The 23306-nt window shown below is 46.5% G+C and overlaps 1 protein-coding gene across 5 annotated transcripts in view; it reads right to left on the bottom strand.

Moving 5' to 3' along the window:
- Positions 1-23306, bottom strand: part of LOC137627723 (mitochondrial 2-oxodicarboxylate carrier) — a 270316-nt gene that overhangs the window by 141475 nt on the left and 105535 nt on the right. The gene's annotated exons all lie outside the window — the stretch shown is intronic.

Here is a 23306-nt window from a genome sequence, read left to right on the forward strand (position 1 = left end):
GAAAATGAATTATTGGACAAATAATGAATACGTACAGTAAATGATATGAGAAATAAAAACACTCATAAAATATATCAATATCAATAAAATCATTAAAATAGAGATCAATCATATATAAACTATGAAATGAGACATGTCAACCTGATCAACAGAAAAGTATTTGTAACAAGTTTGAACTTCTGACATTCTACCAATTCAACTGCCAGATTAGGAAGTTCATTCCACAATCTGTCACAGCTGGAATAAAATTTCTAGAATACAGTACCATGTAGTATTGAGCCTATCGTCTTTTATATTTCTGATGATATGAATAGCTCAACAGATGCTAAGCAAGAATCCACACAAGATTTGGAAATGAAGTAAAAATATAACAAATTTGTAAGTAATTTGTATTTATCTTAGTACAAAAACCTGGAGCTATTTATAGGGGCATACTTTCGGCGTAGCTGAAAGACGAGCCATGATAATTTTGGTGAGGGATAACTACCCCATTCGCTAGTTAGCGGGTGGGGGGTGGGGTAGACTGGCTACTCCGCTCACTCACACCTCTCAGCTGAGTAACCACTTTGCTGTATGGCAGGATTTCTCGGGGGACAGGGTAGCGGGCCAATTTGTATAAATATGATATTTTCATTATAAAATAAATTTTTGAATATACTTACCCGGTGAATATATAAATAGCTGACGTCTCCGACGGCCCGACAGATTCCAAAAAACACGCGAGCGATCGCCATGAAGGTTGCGGGTGTGCCCACCAGCGCCGACTATCGGCCAGATACCGCATATACTTCTCAACCACTCCAGTTCTTCTCAGTCCGCAGGGTCTCTATCGGGGAGGAAGGGAGGGCCTTTAATATTATATATTTACCGGGTAAGTATATTCAAAAATTTATTTTATAATGAAAATATCATTTTTAAATATTAAACTTAGCCGGTGAATATATAAATAGCTGATTCACACCCATGGTGGTGGGTAAAGACCAGTATTATCACAATAAAGGCGTATATGCTCAAGAGTTTTTAACAATTATTTCATAAAAACAAACTTAAGTATAGGTACCTGGTAAGGAAGCTGACTCTGATGATTACTCTGCCTCATTAGTCTGCTTTCCTCACGAAGCCCAGCCATCCTCTCAGGATGCTGAAAGACTCCCAGGAGCTGTTATATCCAGGGTGAACACCCCTATAACAGGACCTCATCAATACCCTTAATCTGGGCGCTCTCAAGAAACAACATTTTGACCACCCGCCAAACCAAAAAGATTGCGAAAGACTTCCTAGTCTTCCGTACAACCCAAGACAAGATTAAAACATTTCAAGAGAAGATTGAAAGGATATTGGGATTAAGGGAATGTAGTGGTAGAACCCTCACCCGCTACTGCACTCGCTGCAACGAATGGACCCAGTGTGTAGCAGTCCTCATAAAGAGTCTGGACGTCTTTCAAGTAAAATGAAGCGAACACCGACTTGCTCCTCCAAAAGGTCGCGTCCATAATACTTCGAAGGGATCTATTTTGCTTAAATGCCACCGAAGTCGCTATCGCTCTCACTTCGTGAGCCTTGACCTTAAGCAAACTACGATCCTTCTCACTTAAATGAGAATGTGCCTCCCGGATTAAAGGTCTAACAAAGTAAGATAACGCATTCTTAGACATGGGCAATGAGGGCTTCTTAACGGAGCACCATAAAGCCTCAGAACAACCTCGTATTGGTTTAGTTCTAGATAAGTAAAACTTAAGAGCTCCAACGGGGCACAGCACTCTTTCAACTTCATTACCTACGATCTCCGAAAGACTAGGTATTTCAAAAGATTTAGGCCAAGTTCATTCTTGGCCAAAAAACCAAGTTGAAGAGAACATATTGCTTTATTTGTCGAGAAGCCGATGTTCTTACTAAAAGCATGGATCTCACTGACCCTTTTAGCCAAAGCCAAGCTAACCAAGAAAAGGGTCTTGAGGGTAAGATCCTTCAGGGAGGCTGAATTTAAAGGCTCAAACCTGTCTGACATTAGGAACTGTAGGACCACGTCCAAGTTCCAAGCAGGAGTTGAAATACGACGCTCCTTAGAGGTCTCGAAAGACTTAAGGAGGTCTTGGAGATCTTTGTTATTCGAAAGATCCAAGCCTCTATGCCTGAAAACAGAAGCTAACATGCTTCTGTAGCCTTTAATGGTGGATGCAGAGAGGGAGCGACCGTTTCTCAGATACAGTATAGGAGAAAATCCGCAATCTGCGCTATAGAGGTACTGGAGGATGAAATAGAGGAGGACTTGCACCAATCTCTAAATACCTCCCACTTCGACTGGTAGATCTTGATGGTAGAGGATCTTCTAGCCCTCGCGATCGCTCTAGCTGCCTCCTTCGAAAATCCTCGAGCTCTTGAGAGTCTTTCGATAGTCTGAAGGCAGTCAGACAAAGCGCGGGGAGGCTTTGATGAAGTCTCTTTACGTGAGGCTGCCGTAAGAGATCCATCCGCAAAGGCAGACTCCTTGGGACGTCTACCAGCCATAGAAGTACCTCTGTGAACCACTCTCTCGCGGGCCAGAGGGGAGCAACCAACGTCAACCTGGTCCCTTCGTGAGAGGCGAACTTCTGCACCACCTTGTTGAGGATCTTGAACGGTGGAAAGGCGTAAGCGTCCAGGTGAGACCAGTCCAACAGAAAGGCATCTATGTGGGCCGCCTCTGGATCTGGGACTGGAGAGCAATAAGTCGGTAGCCTTTTGGTCAGTGAGGTCGCAAAGAGATCGATGGTGGGTTGACCCCAAATCATCCAAAGACTCTTGCACACATCCTTGTGGAGCATCCACTCTGTAGGGATCACCTGACCTCTTCGACTGAGACAGTCCGCCAAGACGTTCAACTTCCCTTGGACGAACCTCGTCAAAAGCGAGATGTTTCGATCTTTTGACCAGATGAGGAGGTCCCTTGCGATGACGAAAAGAGCGTGGGAGTGAGTGCCTCCTTGCTTGGAGATGTAAGCCAAGGCCGTGGTATTGTCCGCATTCACTTCTACCACCTTGTTTCGAAGCAGACTCTCGAAACTCGTCAGTGCTAAATGGACTGCCAACAGCTCCTTGCAGTTGATGTGAAGGCTCCTCTGGTCTGCCGCCCAAAGACCCGAGCATTCCAGACTGTCCAGAGTCGCCCCCCAACCCAAATCCGACGCGTCTGAAAATAACACATGGTTTGGGTTCTTGACTGCCAGAGACAGACCTTCTCGAAGTCTTATATTGCTGTCCCACCAGGCCAGGCAAGTCTTGATTGGTTCGGAGATCGGAATCGAGACCACCTCCAAAGTTTTCTCCTTGTTCCAATGGGAGTCTAGGTGGAACTGGAGAGGGCGTAGGTGAAGTCTCCCTAGAGAGATAAACTGTTCCAGGGATGAAAGCGTCCCTAGGAGGCTCATCCAGCTTCTCACAGAGCAACGGTCTTTCTCTAGCACGAGACGGACTTTGAGCAAAGCCTGCTCGATCCTGTTGGCAGACGGAAAAGCCCGAAAAGCTAGACTCTGTATCTCCATCCCCAAATAGAGAATCGTTTGGGAGGGAGTCAGCTGAGACTTCTCTATGTTCACCAAGAGGCCCAACTCCTTCGCAAGATCCAAAGTCCACTGTAGGTCCTGCAGACAGTGATGACGGGACGACGCTCTGAGTAACCAGTCGTCCAGGTACAGGGAGGCTCTGATCCCCGACAAATGTAGGAACTTTGCTACATTTCTCATGAGCCTCGTAAAAACAAGAGGAGCAGGGCTGAGGCCGAAGCACAGTGCTCGGAATTGGTACACCACATTCCTGTATACAAACCTTAGATAAGGTTGAGAGTCTGGATGTATCGAAATGTGGAAGTACGCATCCTGTAAGTCGAGAGAGACCATCCAGTCCCCCTCTCTGACTGCTGCTAGAAAGGATTTGGTGGTCTCCATCGTAAACTTTGTTTTGACAACAAAAACGTTGAGAGCACTGACATCCAGCACTGGTCTCCAACCTCCTGTGTGCTTTGGAACTAGGAAGAGACGGTTGTAAAAACCTGGGGATTGAAGGTCCGAGACTTTCACCACCGCCACCTTCTCTAACAACTGAGACACCTGCAGATGTAATGCCTGTCTCTTCGACTCCTCTCGATACCTGGGAGAGAGGTCTATCGGATCGTTTACTAGAGGAGGTCTCCGTACAAAAGGGATTTTGTAACCCTCCTTTAGCAACAAAACAGACTCCCGGTCTACACCCCTCTTCTCCCAGGCCTACCAGAAGTTGGTCAATCTGGCCCCTACTGCTGTCTGAGGACGTGGGCAGTCAGACTCTGCCACGGGAGGACTTAGATCCTCTCTTCTTACCCCTCTTACTATCGGCACGAGAGCCTCCCTTACTGGGAGCTCTGCCACGAAAGGGCGGGATAAACCTTGTCGCTGGAGTATCAAATTTAAGTCTGTTGACATAAGAGGACGAAGGTACAGCCTTACGAGCAGACGTGGCCATCAAATCTTGAGTATCCTTCTGTACAAGAGACGCTGCGATATCTCTAATAAGCTGCTGCGGGAACAGGGCAGAAGACAATGGCGCAAAGAGTAGTTCTGACCTTTGACAAGGAGTGACACCTGCAGACAGGAAAGAACAAAGTGTCTCTCTCTTCTTAAGAACTCCTGCTGTAAAAGTAGCAGCGAGTTCATTAGAGCCACCTCTAATAGCCTTGTCCATGCAGGACATAATTTGAACAGAGACATCACGGTCTGCTGACGAGATCTTCCTACTCAAGGCTCCCAGCGACCAATCCAAAAAGTTGAAAACTTCAAAGGCCCGATAAATTCCTTTGAGGAGATGATCTAGGTCTGAAGAGGACCAGCAAACCTTCGAGCGTCTCATGGCCAGACGACGAGGAGAGTCTACGAGGCTTGAGAAGTCTCCCTGGGCAGAGGCAGGCACTCCCAAGCCGAGAACTTCTCCCGTGTCATACCAGACGCTCGCACGAGAAGCCAGTTTGAAAGGGGGAAAAGCAAAAGCTGACTTCTCCAAATTCCTCCTGGTCATTAACCAGTCGCCCAATAAACGCAAAGCTCTCTTAGAAGAGCGAGAGAGCACTAACTTTGTGAACGACGGAGTCGAAGACGCTAGGCCCAGCGTGAACTCCGATGGGGGCGAACGAGGAGCAGCAGACACAAAATGATCAGGAAAAAGGTCCTTAAAAATTAGCATGATCTTCTTAAAATCAAGAGAGGGCTGAGCAACCTTAGGCTCCTCTCCATCCGAAAGAGTCCCCAAAGGAACATCAGTTGGAAGGGGATCAACGACTTCCTCATCCGACGGAACTTCATCCGACAACTGCCGAGTCTCGCGATAAGGAGAGACATGCCAAGGAGGCAACGCTTGACAGGCTATGTCAACATGCGACGGAGCCGCAGCAACAGCTGAGGCAACAACGTCACGCCGAGGCTGCAAAGACTTAAAGTCTTGTGACTGACAAACAACAACAGCCTGAGTAGATTGCCGTTCGACATCACGTCGGGACTGCATTGACTGCAGAGTCTGAGCAGGAAAAACAACACCCGACTGCGGTGACAGACGTTCAACGTCACGTCGAGGCAACGGAGTCGGCCGACGAATGTCAGTACGGGGCTGCGGCAACAGCTGCTGAACGTCACCTTGAGACTGCGGCAAGAGGGGTTTCACGTCACGTGACTGACGAGGAACACGATCAGAATCGCGTTTAACAGCACTGGAAACGTTAGCGCTAACATCATAAGGACGAGAAAACACTCGTTTAGGCGGCTGAAGGCCAGAGTCACGCCTGTCGGACTGGCGAACCGCAAGCAAAGGATCTTTACAAACCTGCTCATGCTCGTAAACCTCCATTAAAGATGAAAGTTTAGACTGCATGTCCTGCAGGACAATCCACTTCGGGTCAACGGGAGTCGGAACGGGCCGTGACGTCGGCAACGTCTGTGCATGCAAATCATCGCACCTAACGAGACCCTCGGACTCAGTGTCACGCTTTCGCTTAACAGGCGAACAGCCATCCGATGACTGAAAGTGGTCAGAGCTGCCCCAATGGCTACAGCCAGGACGCTGGACCTGTCCTGAAGGGACTGACTTGCGCTTTAAGGGTCTAGAAACCTTACGCCAAGGTTTCTTATGCGGCAAGTCGTCGGAAGACGAGGAGAACTTAGTCTCCCCCGTCTTATGGTAAGGACGTTCTTGATGAGAAACGTCTGATACCATAGAGGGAACGTCTGTACTGTACGTCGGTTTACACCTCTCGCTCCCTTAAGTCCTACGACATTCCTTCTCCCTGGTGCAGGGGAGCCTGAAAGAGGTCTCGGACTAGGGGAGCGACAAGCACGAACAGACGAACCCTCGGTCGCAACACTAAACACATTTTGCGCACTTTCCACTTTACCACTTTGATTTTCTACTTTACCACTTTGACTCTTTAACAACTTAACATCGGACATAAGCTGGTTCCTGTCCGAGGCTAAGGTTTCAACCTTCTCACCTAATGCTTGAATAGCTAAAAACATATCGCGCATTGAAGGTTCATGAGTGCTAATAGGGGGTTCAAAAACTACCACTACAGGGGAAGGATTAGGTTCAGGGGCATGGGAGGAGGAAAATTCTAAAGATCTAGATGAGCTTCTCCTCACCCTATCTCTTTCGAGCTTACGAGTATACTTTGCATACTCTAACCACTCGAATTCCGATAAAACCACGCACTCCTCACACCGATCTCCTAATTGGCAGGATTTACCCCGCCAATTAGCACAAACAGTATGAGGGTCGATAGAGGCTTTCGGAAGACGTTTGTTACAATCTTTCGCACATTTGCGATATACAGAAGGGTCAGCCATTATGAAAAACCAGAGAAAATCCAAAGGAAAGCCAAGTTCATCAACAAAAAACGAAAAGCAAAAAAGGTTTCAAGAGTTTTATTGAAGGAACACACCAACACAGCGAAAGCCAATAAAACCCAAAACAAAGTACTTCACCAATTCGGTAGAAAACTCGAGGTCTAGAGCGAGCGGAACCAATGTTGTCGGTGACACCGACAGAGAAGAACTGGAGTGGTTGAGAAGTATGTGCGGTATCTGGCCGATAGTCGGCGCTGGTGGGCACACCCGCAACCTTCATGGCGATCGCTCGCGAGTTTTTTGGAATCTGTCGGGCCGTCGGAGACGTCAGCTATTTATATATTCACCGGCTAAGTTTAATATTTAAAAAGCTCCAGGTTTGTATACTAGGAAAAATACAAATTACTTACAAATTTCTTATTTGTTCTGGCGTAGATACAAACCCTCCGCGATTTATAGGGGTGACTTACTCTAAGGAGGGAGGAAGTCCTCACCAACTGGCCTTGGTCATGACCCGGGGTTCTCTCTATTTCGATCTGTGATCGATAGTAGAAGGGACCCTACCATCGCTATAATCAAGTGCCGATATGAGGTAATGCACTGATAGCTGCCTGTAGAAGCTTGTGTGTGAGTGGAACTAACAGTGTGGCTTATCTTTAACATAGAAACGAGTACAAAACCTACTGTTCTTGAGACTTACCCAATACCCTCCCTCAGAAAGGTATTGGGGACGTAACAAAGTATTACTCTATACTTAAGAGGCACAAGGGAAATGAGTCTTACCTGCAGTGAGGTGAGGTCAGCTATGCTGAGGCATGTGGAGCGGTTTTCCCCAGAGGAGAGAAGGTGAAAGGAAGAAAGGAGCTAGTCGTTCTTACTCATTCACCGCAGACTAATCCAGGTAACCTCAGCCCTCAACCCTCTTCTACATGTCCATCAAGGAGCCTGAGGTGTTTAGACCATTTGTTGTGCGACCACCACAGGACCGATGGAAAAGGTCTCCATGTTCTTGTGGGTTACGTCTTTGCAGGTAGTAGGCCATGAAGGTTGACTGACGCTTCCATATGCCCACTTACAATATCTGCGCCACAGAGTAGTTTCTTGATCGCCAGGGACGTAGCAACGTCACTGACGTTACGAGCTCTGGGTCTTAGGATGGAGGAGGGTCTAGATTGAAAGCAACCTCGATAGCCTTACGATCCCAAAGGGGAAGGAAATCCTTGAGATCCTCCACTTGACCTTCCCGGGCTGGTCAACAGTGACGACACACAGGGGCGAACTGGTGTCGTTCTTTTAAGGTAACACCACAGACTCCTCACTGGGTAAAACCCCAGTTGATGGGTCTTCGGTTACCGAACAAAGACTCTTTATCTGAAATGGGCTGCACCTAGGGTACAGCACACTCGGATTTTGAGTCTTGGCAATCAATTCAGGGACGCCGCTGAGGATTACTTCTCCCCGTCTCCTAGACTAGGAGACATCAGAAGATGGATCATACAACACACTAACTCTCTTGGTCAAAGCACAAGTGAGTAAAAAGGGCCGTCTTCCATGTAAGGAAGCGATCTGCTGCCTGGCATAAAGGTTCGTAGAGAGGGGCCTTCAGGGACTGAAGAACCCGTCCGCGTTCCCAGGATGAGGTTGAGATGCGACGGGGGACAAGTTATCTCAAACTTTGTATAAATAAAGGCATCGATGGGAGAGAATCCCCTTCCACGACATCAGTCACAAAGGACAGAACACTTTGCCTGGAAGACCGACGCTGAAAAGTGTCTGAGCTGCCGGGACATCTTTTCCGCAACTCGTTGCGAAAGGCTTCTCTGAGAGAGGTGGTGTAGGACCATCCCAGGCGTAAAGTCAAAGCAAAGCTACGGCTTAGCAAAGTGTTAGCATGTGGCTCATTAGAAAATCGTGTCGTGGAGGAAGATCCCTCGGAACTCCGTCAGGAGTTGTAGAAGATCCGGGAACCATTCTGCAGGATGCCATAGCAAAGCTATTGGAGTCATTGATAAGATCTTGCTTATCCTGACTTGGCTGAGGACTTTCTCACCAGACCGAATGGGGGAAAAAAAGGCGTACATCTTTAAGCTGTCCCACCGATCTTGGAATACATCTTGTTCAAGGGCCTGGTGAAGGGTCGAATGGGAGTCGGAATTTCAGGGCCGTTGCGGGCATGACCACAGTAGGGGACCTCACAAAGTTAAGACTTTGTTGGATACAAGATGATTCAAAGACAATAGGAGCCCACTATCTGAGTGGTCAGTTCAGATTATCTGCAAGTACATTCCTGTACCAGGAATGACGCGAGTGGATGGGGGCACCTACGTGTCCTCTGTCCATCTGAGGCTTCCTACTGCTAGATGGTTCTCTACGAGAGGTGAATGCTGGTACCTTTCTGAATCGGGCCAACGGACGAGGATGGAATGGTGCGGCATATTGCCCCCACCTCTTTTTGATGTATTAAAGAGAGCATCAGATCCAGAAGGGAGACGAGAAGATGGGCCTCTTTGCAGAAGCTCTCGTCTGCCACCCCCATCCGCGGTCTGTCCAGCGGGAGGGGGGGGAGATTGCATAGCAATAAACACATCTTGAGGTGTTGTCGAGACGTGTAACTATTTGCATGTTCTTGCAATGAAGAGGAGAGGAGCCTGCCCACCCTCCAAATGCCACCAATCTTGTGTGGTTGGCCGAATAATCCCGATACCCAACAGTAAACCAGTTAATCAGTACAGCTTATGTTATAAGAGCGATTATCCATAGAGATCACCTTCCGCACAGAAAACCGGACGCATCCAACTAACCCCAAGAGGAGATTGAGATGTATCTTTAATCTATTGTTGGATGGGTAATAAGCATGAGTCTACTATGTAGTAGTAGCACCGGACTATGAGCATGACAAGCATACATGTGTAGATAGACTTAAAAGTCGTGTCCGGAACTCAGTTGGAGAACATTCGTAATGGAGATTTTTCCTTTTTAGGATGAAAACGTTCGTGCTTCTCCGTCTCCGATCGGTAAAATAGCATTAGTATTGAATGTTCCCTATTAGGGGACAGATATGCTTATTAGAAGTTTCTAGTCAGAGCCATTGTAGGAAACTAAAACTTCCGATCGGGAGAAAGGAAAAAAGTGCCTACAAGAAGGCAGAACGTAAATGCCGTATGTCTGGTTACAGAAAAGTAGCCAAGTAATGTACTGAATAACCTAGTTTCAGTGAGGGATATAGCTATAGAACTTAACAGAACGGAGTTCTAATTGCAAGATGTCTGTGTGCTCTTCCTGCTTACTGCACCAATGTGCTGAGCGCTGATGCACGGGCGAGAACTGGCGCACGGGCAAGTGTTGGCGCACGGGCAAGTGTTGGCGCACGGGCAAGTGTTGGCGCACGGGCAAGTGTTGGCGCACGGGCGAGCGTGATCTGGTGCGTGCGCGCGGGTGAGATCTGGCGAACAGGAGAGTGTTGGCGCTTAGGAGAGAGCTGGCGAGCGCATAGGCGAGACCTGGCACGCAAGAGTGCTGGCGTGCAGAAGAGCACTGGCGCTTAGGAGAGAATTGATGCGCGCAGGGGCAAGTGATAGCGCGCCCTCGCGGGAGAGTGATGACGCGCAGGAGAACGCTGGCGCGCAGGAGTGTGTTGGCACGCAGGAGATCGTTGGAGCATAAGAAAGTGCTGGCGCGCAGGAGATTGCTGGAGCGCAGGAGATTGCTGGAGCGCAGGTTGTAGCTGTCGCATAGGAAAGCGTTGGTGAGCAGGAGTTTCGGTGAGCTCTGTTGCACTGGTGATCGTTGGCGCGCTGGTAGGCGCTGAGGGCCAGCAGGTGAAGGTGCGCGCCAAAGCATTGTAGAGCGCTGACGAGCAGGATGGCGCTGACAAGCAGGCTGGCGCTGACGAGTAGGCTGGCGCTGACGAAACGTTGGCGAGCGCTGGTGCACTGCAGGGAGCTGGCGAGCTGAAGAGCGTTGACGAGCTGCTGTACACTTGGGTAGGGCCTCAGGAGGCTGTACCAGGAACAGAACTGGGGATGGTAGGTCGGCAGGTCGGCTGGCAGGTAGCACAGGAATAGGGATGTGCCCTTTGGAAAGGCGAACATCCACCGATGGAGATCGCAAACGATCTACAGAATTGTCCGGGACCGAAGTCGGAGGGCTAGTAGCAGCGTCGTCGGAAGAAGGTCCAGGAACGGGTGAAGATCGAGGACCAAGATACGACTGAAGCGGACACTCCTCTGCGGGGTACGGCTGCGATGACAAGGCTGAAGTGCCGAAGAGGCGCTTTTCACCGATGGTGAAAGCGACCTCTAAAGCGAAGCGTCGGGCGAGCTCTGCGACGGAGATGCTCTCTAGGGGCCATTGGATCAGCAAGCTGACCAAGAGCAGCAGCAGTCCTCCAAAGAGGAGTCTCTAGGAGTGAATTCCCCCGAGGGGGAGAAACACTCACAGGAGAGACAGATGTAGGACTAAGTTTCCCCCTCGAAGGATGATCAGGACCGGGGAAAACTAAGTCGGCAACAACAGCTGGAGAGTCTGGAGGGGCAGGGGAGTCGGCAGAAACCACAGAAAACACCTCTGACACCGTGAAGTCGACGAGCGCAAGAGGATCTGCCTCCAAAGTTGACGATGACGGATGCACAATTGCACCCCGGAGGATGACCTGCAGCAAGGAGTCCTTGGAGGGTGGACCTGGAAGCCCCATGGATGACCAAACCTGTAACACAGAAGACATAGACAAGGCGGCCTCACTTGGGGGAGAGGTGGGGCAGCTTCGCTAGGGGAAGCAATACCATCTCTTGAGGACCAGGGTTCGCAAAAATTAAATGGGTCCATGCTACTACTTGACGGTCTCTCGGAAGAGACCGCCGAATGAGTAGGAGCTTCGGAGGAAGGTCGGGAGATGGAAGAAGCAGCCTTAGACTTCTTCCGCTGTCGCTCGCTCAAACCTCTCCCACTGGGAGGCAGACCACTCCCGACACTCACTACACTTGTTGTTGAAATCACACCGTTGACCTTTGCAGACGAGACAAAGGGTGTGGCGATCGGTCTCCACCGCCGACATAATAGGTTCTGCAGGGCTGGCCATCAAGTCCAGGGCAGGTGCGCATGTTTGCAGAAGTTAACACATACAGTACACACACTAACACAAAGTAAAATAAAAAAAAGAATTAATGGCAGTACAAATAACGGCGAAGGATGAGGAATGGCAACAACCGTACGCCATCCGAGCCAAAAAGGAAAGTGAGCTAAATCACCGGTGTGCAAGTGGGAGCGGTAGCAAGCTACCCCCCCCAGCCCCGCTAACTAGCGGTGTGGGTAGTTAACCTTCGCTAAATTTTAATGGCTTGTCATTTCAGCTACGCAGAAAGTAATACCCCTAAATAAATAACGTAGGTTTGTATTCCAGTTACGGAACAAATTAACACTTAACTTTACGATGAATTTAAAATATCTTTTTTTTTTTACCTTTTTCTAATTCTTTTTTTACTTTACGTCTTTATTTTATAAATTTAATTATAATATGTATTTTCTTTATTACTGCCACTTTTCTTTGGTTTTTATCTGGCGCTTGGTCTGTTTCTACCAAAAGCCTCTTTTTAAAATAATCGTCCATAGAAGCTTGTTTCTGCCTGCTTCTTAAAAATTTCCTAAACTGACTCGGACAAACTTCATTACAGTATTTAAGCGCACGACCTGTGAGATTTTTTTCTGGGTGTCTCTTTTCTACGAAAGACACCATTTTAAAGTAGCTATCAAGACGCTCCTTAATTTCTGCCATTGTCAGTGGGTCATCCTCCTTCCTCACCCTGCACTCTTCCTGGACAATGTTCACTCGCATGGCCTTCAACTCCTTCATGTCATCCGTCGTAAGTTCCCCTTGGTGCTCCTCGATTAGCTCATCAATGTCAGGCTCGTCAACTTCCAGACCTAAGGACTTCCCGAGTGTAATGATCTCGGCAACTTCAGATTGAGCAACAGGTTCAGGATCGTCAACATTTTCGGAATCAGCTTCACCTAGGTCTGCGTGGAAGCCCCTGAAAGCTCATGCGGAGATGGCATCAGGCCACGACTTCTTCCACGCAGAGTTTAAGGTACGCCTCAAAACCTCTTGCCAAGCTTGATCGATGATTTTGAGGCGTATGACAATATCAAAATGCTCCTTCCAAAATTGACGAAGGGTGAGGTTTGTGCTCTCATTGATTTTAAAACATCTCCTGAAGAGATATTTCGTATATAGCTCCTTGAAATTTGAAATCACAGGCTGGTCTATGGGCACGAGGAGAGGGGTGGTGTTCAATGGAAGATAGAGAAACTTAATGAAGGAATATTCTGCTACGATATCTTCCTCGAGGGCAGGAGAGTGAGCAGGGGCGTTGTCCAGCACCAGTAGGCATTTCATAGGGAGATGATTCTTTTCCAAATACTTTTTCACAATCGGTTGAAACAAACATTTATCCACTCGATGAACAATTGTCTTGTTATCCAGGCTTTTCCAATAGCCCTCCACAACAGGTGAAGATTTTCCTCAGTGACTTTGTGGATCTTGAAGGATCAAGGAGTATTGGAGTGATACAACAGCAAGGGTTTCACCTTGCAATCCCCACTGGCATTTGCACAGAGTGCAAGGGTAAGCCTGTCCTTCATAGGCTTATGCCCGGGTAGCCTCTTTTCTTCTGCCGTGATGTACGTTCGAAGAGGCATTTTTTTTCCAAAAAGCCCAGTTTCGTCGCAATTGAAGACTTGCAGGGGACTGTAGCTTTCCTGGACAGTCAACTCGTCGAATGTCTTAACAAAGGCTTCAGCCGCTTTCAGGTCCGCGCTTGCAGCCTCTCCATAACGCACCAAAGAATGAATGCCTGAGCATCTCTTAAACTTTTTAAACCACCCACAAGAAGCCTTGAACTCTGGGAGTGACTGCTTCGATGTTCCTTCTCCTGCGTTGGCTTTGGCCTGAGCATGCACAAGATCACCGAAAATGGTGCTGGCTTTCTGGCAGATTATCGCTTCGGTGATAGTGTCTCCTGCCATTTCTTTGTCCTTTATCCAGACAAGCAGCAGTCTCTCCATCTCATCGTGGACATGGCTCCTCTTGCTGGAGAAAACAGTCACACCCTTAGAAGGTGTTGCTGCTTTGATAGCTTCCTTCTGCTTCAGGATCGTTCCTATCGCAGAGGAATTTCGGCCATATTCCTTCACGATCACACTTAACCCCATGCCAGCCTCATATTTCTTGATTACTTCAATCTTCATCGGCATGGAAAGCATCATCCTCTTCTTTCCCTTGGCATCAGCTACTTTCTTGGGACCCATTGCTGATAATGAACTTGATATCACACACGATACAGTACAATTGTTACGAAAGCGAAATCACAAACACTAAGTCAATGCGTAATATACTGCTGCCGAAACAAAAGGACATAGGAACGCCAATGCGTAGATGCATGATGGGATACAGTACAGTAGATGCTGACCCATAGGAGAGCAGGATCTTATGGTGGTAACTAGCATCTGAGTACGGAGATAACCAATGGGAGCACGGAAGGATGGTAGCAAGTTTACAGGCTGGCAGCACGTGAATTTTTAAATCAAGTCTCGTACACGGTCGGGCTCTCACACCATACCTCCTTTCGTTGTCGGAAACAATTTTCGTGATGGTAGTCGTAAAATTCTTCGCATCTCGTTTTGCAAAGTGAAAATTTCGTAAGCAGATTCTTTCATGTCGAGAGGTTTGATTGTACTGTATTATATATTTACCAATTATCCAGCCCTATGAGTTGAACTCAACTCTTACAAGGCTAGCCAATCTATTTTAGCAATAAAATGTTATTTTTATTAATAAAATAAATTTTTGAATATACTTACCCGGTGATTATATTAGCTGCAACTCTGTTGCTCGACAGAAAACTCTACGTTCAAAATACGCCAGCGATCGCTATGCAGGTAGGGGGTGTACATCAACAGCGCCATCTGTCTAGCAGGTACTTAGTACTCAATGTAAACACAGAACCAATTTTCTCCTCGGTCCACTGGGTCTCTATTGGGGAGGAAGGAAGGGTCCTTTAATATATAATCACCGGGTAAGTATATTCAAAAATTTATTTTATTAATAAAAATAACATTTTTCAATATTAAACTTAGCCGGTGATTATATAAGCTGATTCACACCCAGGGGGGTGGGTAGAGACCAGCATTACTTGTTTACATTATTATGAGCTAAGTATTTTGTATTTCATTTTAGCAGTTATTCAAAATAACAAACATAAAATAAATAAGTACCTGGTAAGGAAGTCGACTTGAACAATTACTCTGCCTTTTTAAGTACGTCTTCCTTACGGAGCCTCGCGATCCTCTTAGGATGCTGAGCGACCCCTAGGATCTGAAGTATCAAGGGTTGCAACCCATACAACAGGACCTCATCAAAACCTCTAATCTAGGCGCTTCTCAAGAAATGACTTTGACCACCCGCCAAATCAACCAGGATGCGAAAGGCTTCTTAGCCTTCCGGACAACCCAAAAACAATAATAAAACATTTCAAGAGAAAGATTAAAAAGGTTATGGAATTAGGGAATTGTAGTGGTTGAGCCCTCACCCACTACTGCACTCGTTGCTACGAATGGTCCCAGAGTGTAGCAGTTCTCGTAAAGAGACTGGACATTCTTAAGATAAAAAGACGCGAACACTGACTTGCTTTTCCAATAGGTTGCGTCGATTATACTTTGCAGAGATCTATTTGTTTAAAGGCCACGGAAGTTGCGACAGCTCTAACTTCGTGTGTCCTTACCTTCAGCAAAGCTTGGTCTTCCTCATTCAGATGGGAATGAGCTTCTCGTATTAACAGTCTGATAAAATAGGATAAAGCATTCTTTGACATAGGCAAAGATGGTTTCTTAACTGAACACCATAAAGCTTCAGACGGGCCTCGTAAAGGTTTTTAAATAGAACTTAAGAGCTCTTACAGGACATAAGACTCTTTCTAGTTCATTTCCAACCATACGATAAGTTTGGAATATCGAACGATATTGGCCAAGGCCGAGAAGGCAGCTCGTGTTTGGCTAGAAAACCAAGTTGTAGAACATGTAGCCGTTTCGGATGAGAATCCGATGTTCTTGCTGAAGGCATGAATCTCACTGACTCTTTTAGCTGTGGCTAAGCATACCAGGAAAAGAGTCTTTAAGGTGAGATCTTTCAGGGAGGCTGATTGTAGCGGTTCGAACCTGTCTGACATAAGGAATCTTAGTACCACGTCTAAATTCCAACCAGGTGTAACCAAACGACGCTCCTTCGTGGTCTCAAAAGACTTAAGGAGGTCCTGTAGATCTTTATTGTTGGAAAGATCTAAGCCTCTGTGACGGAAGACTGATGCCAACATGCTTCTGTAACCCTTGATAGTGGGAGCTGAAAGAGATCGTTCTTTCCTCAGATATAAGAGGAAGTCAGCTATTTGAGTTACAGAGGTACTGGTCGAGGATACGGATACTGACTTGCACCAGTTTCGGAAGATTTCCCACTTCGATTGGTAGACTCTAAGGGTGGATGTTCTCCTTGCTCTAGCAATCGCTCTGGCTGCCTCCTTCGAAAAGCCTCTAGCTCTCGAGAGTCTTTCGATAGTCTGAAGGCAGTCAGACGAAGAGCGTGGAGGCCTTGGTGTACCTTCTTTACGCGTGGCTGACGTAGAAGGTCCACCCTTAGGGGAAGTGTTCTGGGTACGTCTACTAGCCATCGAAGTACCTCGGTGAACCATTCTCTCGCGGGCCAGAGGGAAGCAACTAGCGTCAACCTTGTCCCTTCGTGAGAGGCGAACTTCTGCAGTACCTTGTTGACAATCTTGAACGGAGGAAATGCATATAGATCTAGATGTGACCAATCTAGTAGAAAGGCATCTATATGAACTGCTGCTGGGTCCGGGATTGGTGAGCAAAATATTGGGAGCCTCTTGGTCATCGAGGTTGCGAAGAGATCTATGGTTGGCTGGCCCCAGGTGGCCCAAAGTCTCTTGCATACATCCTTGTGGAGGGTCCATTCTGTTGGAATTATTTGTCCCTTCCGACTGAGACAATCTGCCATGACATTCAAGTTGCCTTGGATGAACCTCGTTACTAGTGATATGTCTAGACCTTTTGACCAGGTGAGGAGGTCCCTTGCGATCTCGTACAATGTCAGAGAGTAGGTCCCTCCTTGCTTGGAGATGTACGCCAAAGCCGTGGTGTTGTCCGAGTTCACCTCCACCACTTTGCCTTGAAGGAGAGACCTGAAGCTTTTCCAGGTCAGACTTACTGCTAGTAGCTCCTTGCAGTTGAAATGCATTGTCCTTTGACTCGAGTTCCATAATCCCGAGCATTCCCGACCGTCTAATGTCGCACCCCAGCCTACGTCCGATGCGTCCGAGAAGAGAACGTGGTTGGGAGTCTGAACAGTCAGGGGAAGACCCTCTCTAAGGTTGATATAGTCCTTTCACCAAGTCAGACAAGACTTTATCTTTCCGGAAACCGGGATCGAGACCGCTTCTAGCGTCTTGTCCTTTTTCCAGTGAAAAGCTAGATGGTATAGAAGAGGACGGAGGTGTAGTCTTCCTAGTGACACAAATTGATCCACGGATGACAGTGTCCCTACCAGACTCATCCACAACCTGACTGGACAGCGTTCCTTCTTCAGCATCTTCTGGATGGATAGCAGGGCTGGGGGCTGATCGTCTTGTTCAGCAACGTCCTCATCAGAGGGTTCCTCATCCGAAACTGATGAGGAAACGGCAACGGAGTGGGCAACGTCTGACTCGCTGAATCCGGTCGCACTGGTGGATGCGTGACGGAGCCGGACGCAATATCATGGAACTGCTGCACAGTCTGTGAACTGTCAACAACCATGGGTGCGCGAGGAAGTACAGCGTCAACCCGAAACTGTCTAGACTGTCTGGGTTGTGCAGTCAACACCCTACCGGGTTGCTGAGGTTGACGCACTGCGTCACAACAAGTCACCTCTGCTGGTTGTTGAACGTCCTGAACGTCAACAACCACCTCCGAGCGTCGCTTAACGTCAACGTGCGACTGGCAACCCACACTGGGTCGCATCGGTGGAGGAACCACCTCAACTGGCAGACGCGAGTAGGTTACCTCAGCGTCAACAGGGCGCACAACCGACCGGTTGGAAGGTTGTTGGCCAGAAGGAGGAACCACCTCAACTGGCAGACGCGAGTAGGTTACCTCAGCGTCAACAGGGCGCACAACCAACCGGTTGGAAGGTTGTTGGCCAGAAGGTTCTTCTCCGCATTTAAGTCCTCTATCAAGGACGCAAGCTTGGACTGCATGTCTTGCAGCAAAGCCCATTTAGGGTCTACGGGAGCAGGTGTGGCAACAGACGGGGTTAGCGACTGAGGCGGAACCATTTACCATCCCTGAAAGCCTTGTTATGTGTGACATAATAGTACAGCAAAACTTCAAAGGCTCAACAAAAATTGAGAAGTTGACCTGTAAACAACTTGGAGCGTCTCCTGGCTAGGCGCCAGGGCGAGTCTACCAGAATTGAGAAGTCTATCTGGGCAGAGGCATGAACTCCCAAGCCGAGAACTTCTCTCGTGTCCTATCAGACTCGAGCTCTATAAGCCAGTTTAAAAGAAGGGAAATCAAAGGCTGTATCCCTAAAACTCCTCCTGGTGCAAAAACCAGTCGCCTAGCCAACGTAACGCTCTCTAGGAGAGCGAGAGAGCACTAGCTTAAAAACAACGGCTTCGAAGTAGCTAGGCCTAGTGTAAGTTCTGACGTTTAGGCGAACGAGGAGCAGCAGTTACAAGATCCGGACGAAGATCCTTAAAAAATCATCATGATTTAATTAAAGTCCATAGGAGGCTAAGCAGCTTAAGGCTCCTCTCCAAATGACAGAGTCCTCAAGGGAATATCAGTAGGAGGGAGAACAGCACTTTCTCATCTACAGGAACCTTGTCCGATAAAAGCTAGGTTACCTCAGTGAGTCTCTCACTGGTGCATTAGTAGCAGACCAGAAGGCAACGTCATGTAACTGCTTGACAGTTTGTGAACTGTCAACAACTGAACTGTCAACCACAACAGGTGCGTGAGGACATACAGTGTTCACTCGAGACTGCTTTGACTGTCTATACTGAGCAGTCAAAACAACTCTAGAATGCGGAGGTTGACGCACCGCGTCAAAACAAAACAACTTAGACTGTTGTTGTACCTCGCGAACGTCAACGGAAGGTTCCGTGCGTTACTGAACGTCAACATGCGGCTGGCAGGGTACACTGGAACGCATGGGTGGTGGGACTCTCTCAGCTGGAGTGCGGCAGAAGGTCGCCTCAGCGTCCACAGGACGCACAACCGTGGTTGGTTGTAGGCTAGAGGTTGGTGCAGTGTCAACCTTCTCCGCACGAAAGTCCCGCATCAATGACGTTAACTGAGACTGCATGGTCTGCAGCAAAGACCACTTAGGGTCTACAGGAGCAGGTGCGGCAACAGACGGTGTGACTGCCTGATGCGGTACCGCTTTGCCTCTCTTAGGAGGTGAGCAGTCGTCGGAAGACTGCAGCGAGTCCGAACTGACCCAGTGGCTACAACTGGGCCGTTGGACTTGCGCGGAAGGGACCGACTTGCGCTTAATAAGCTGCGAGACCTTGGTCCATGGTTTCTTACGAGAAACCTCTTCCGCAGACGAGAAATAAATGGGCTCTCTCGTCTTTGTGTGGGTGGGGCGATCTTGGGTAGATACGCCCGAAACCACGGAGGGAAACGTCTGTTCGTTGATCAAGGCCTGACGAACCCATAAGTCGTTCGACATTACTTCTCCCCTGGGCTTGGGAGCTTGCAAGAGGTCCCGGACTAGGTGAACGACAGGCACGAACAGACGAACCCTCGGACGCAACACTGTAACACTTTGCGCATATCACTTTATCACTTCGATTTTCTGTTTTGCACTTATTTACTGAAATCGAAACTTTTACTGATTTCTACCTGAAACACGCAATTCTACCCTCATTAAAAGGTAGTAATTGCGAAATCAGTCGTATAATGCAGCTCATTAATACTAGCAAAAAACAGAAAACATATATAAAGATAAAAAATTCAGTGGCTGGGAAAGAGACTAAACACTAGTTCAAATAAACTACGTTTACAATCTCTCACCGCACATAGCCTGGGGACAAGAATAAAACCCTAGAAACGTTTTACCTTCTTCCCCGTACAGCGACTAGGGACGAGAGTAACACGAGAACAACGTTACCCGCTTGAACGGAACGTTTTCTCTCCTCTCTCTCCCTCCGTCTCTATCTCTCTCTCTCTTTCTCTATTGATTTCGCACCTAAGAGAAGAGCCCAATTATATATCGTCAAAAAAACATGTTATTTGACTAAAGGAAAAAAACTGAAAGGTTTTCCAATAAAAAGTTCCTTTAATTTAGAATTTAAAACATTAAAGCTAAGAAAGAATGAACAAAACGTCAGAATCGATTTACTCTTACTGCAAAGTGAAACCGTGATACACTCTCTCTCTATCGTAACGATAGAGCGCATGTTGAACGTCCTGAACGTCAACAACTGCGTAGTCTAAAAAACTAAACGTTAGTTCATCTTTGAAAACAGTACGAAGACTATCAAAGAAATTCTTTCATAAAACATTAAATTTAAAAAGTTTTAAATTCTTTAAAGGCTAAATACGATATAACGGGCTCAACGTTGATTAACTTCGGTTCCAAGTTAGGACCGCCTACTATCAGGAAAGGTCGCATATAAACAAAACATAAAAATTATCTTTATATGTTTATAATAAATGGAAAGTTAATCGAAGAGGCCTAATAAAGGCGGAGAGATATAAATATATAGATCTATAACGTGTTAAGCAAAATTACTAAAAACCTAAACACACTTCCGTCTAAGGGAAGGGTCGGCCATTTAAAAGTGAAAGAGAGTCCATACTCTCTTTGTCACCCTAATTAAATCTATCCAAAACGAGTTCAAGTTTTGAGATGAAGATAAAACACCTGCATAGCGAAAGCTCAAAACTAGAATAGTGTACTTCACCAAATAGTTGTGAAAACAAATCCAGTTAGTAACAGCGTATTAGTAGGTCTTGCCGGTAGCCCGACAGAGAGAAAAATTGGTTCTGTGTTTACATTGAGTACTAAGTACCTGCTAGACAGATGGCGCTGTTGATGTACACCCCCTACCTGCATAGCGATCGCTGGCGTATTTTGAACGTAGAGTTTTCTGTCGAGCAACAGAGTTGCAGCTTATATAATCACCGGCTAAGTTTAATATTGAAAATTATATCTATAACACTTTCCATTCACTATACAACTGTTGAAGCTCATCTGAATGTAACAATTATCATTAAAGTAATGACCCACAGTGTTGGCATGCTCGGCACATTCATTACCTATTGCCAAATTCATATGAACCTGCCAGGAATGTTTAATTACGAGGAACGCAAGCCATTGCAAAGCAGACAAATTAATTGTGGAAAATTATGTAGATTATAGTTCATTATATGCTTTAATTTCATGTCAAATACATGAACCATATATCTTACTAAATTGTTACCCTGTGGTTTTTTTAAGCATTTTTAGGTTTCATTATAGAACAGTATATTATTAGTTAGGACACTGAAACTACCACAATTGAATAAATCTTTGCAAATACATCATTCTGAACCCCATATACTACTGGCAGAAACCTCTATTAACAAAGTTATAGATTTTGATAAAAAATTAATGTTTTGCTCCTTTTATTTCATAGCACAGGCCACAGGAGCCACCCAGTAGTTCAGAAAAACTGATAGGTGGTGTTTCTGTCGTAAGTTACTTGTTCTAACAGAATAAAGGGCCCTACATTTTATATTCTATACTTCTTGATTATTTGTTTTCAATATTGGAGTATGCAATATAATTGTAGCTCTTATTCTATTTATCATGTTAATAATGAAAGATTACGGTAGAAACGTGTTTCATATATTTAATCTGATAGTGGGAAATGGAAGCCAAGACTATGTTTGAACAGAGGCTGGAGCGCGAAGCTACAACTTACTCCCTTTGATAACCATGTACTCATTCCTTGATTGTAGGTTGGCCAGGGCACCAACCACCTGTTGAGATACTACCACTGAAGAGTTATGGGGTCCTTTGACTGGCCAGACAGTACTACATTGGATCTTTATCTCTGGTTACGGTTCACTTTCCCTTTGCCTAAACATACACCGAATAGTCTGGCATATTCTTTACAGATTCTCCTCTGTCCTCATACATCTGACAACACTGAGATTACCAAACAATTTTTCTTCACCCAAGGGGTTAACTACTGCACTGTAATTGTTTAGTGGCTACTTTCCTCTTGGTAAGGGTAGAAGAGACTTTTTAGCTATGATAAGCAGCTCTTCTAGGAGAAGGACACTCCAAAATCAAACCAGTGTTCTCTAGTCTTGGGTAGTGCCATAGCCTCTGTACCATGGTCTTCCACTGTCTTGGGTTAGAGTTCTCTTGCTTGAGGGTACATTCAGGCACGCTATTCTATTCAACTTCTTTTTCTCGTGTTGTGTTAAAGTTTTTATAGTTTATATAGGAAATATCTATTTTAATGTTGTTGCTATTCTTAAAATATTTTATTTTTCCTCTTCTCCTTTCCTCACTGAGCTATTTTCCCTGTTGGGGCCCCTGGGCTTATAGCATCCTGCTTTTCCAACTAGGGTTGTAGTTTAGCAAGTAATAATAATAATAATAATAATAATAATAATAATAATAATAATAATAATAATAAACGGATTTTGAGCGAAGCGAAAAATCTATTTTTGGGCGAGATAGCCATGACGTCCTGATGGAAGGTTCCTTCAGTAGCTTCCTGAGGGTATATATGACTACAGTACATATTCCCAGAGAATTAAACTAAAGGTTTCACACATTTCTAACTTCTGGCGCAAGTACCCATAAGGTTTCCCTTTAGGATATCGTATAATAATAGGGGACGTATGCTTGACACGCCACATAGCTATCTGCACCCCACATAGCGTTTACGCTTCGAGTGGGAAGTGTGGCAAGTATCAGGAGGAGCCGTTACAAAACTCTCCTCCTGCGTTACTGTTTCGGTACCTAGCAATGTAAACAAGCGGCCGCCATAGCTGGCCGCCATCTTGGTTTACGTCACATCTGCGCGCTTCAATCCTGATTCTATCCAGCGTAACTGTCAGCCTCCATGATACAATAAGAAAGGGAGGGGCCTGACAGGACAGAATAGAGAACGAGGGCGGGTCCATCAGGACGTCATGGCTAGCTCACCTAAAAATAGATTTTTCGCTTCGCTCAAAATCCGTTTTTGGGGCTCAAGCCATGACGTCCTGATGGAAGTGTACCAGAGAATTAGTGTATCGTGGATTTTTCCCCCCGTTTCGGTAGTGCCTTCTACTTCAAACAATATTCCTTTGGTCTGATGACCTTAGAGACCGTGACATCTCCGTTACATGTCACTACCAATAGCATAAGCTATGACA

This window comes from Palaemon carinicauda, chromosome 35 (genome assembly GCF_036898095.1).
Source record: "Palaemon carinicauda isolate YSFRI2023 chromosome 35, ASM3689809v2, whole genome shotgun sequence".
NCBI classification, from domain to species: domain Eukaryota; kingdom Metazoa; phylum Arthropoda; class Malacostraca; order Decapoda; family Palaemonidae; genus Palaemon; species Palaemon carinicauda.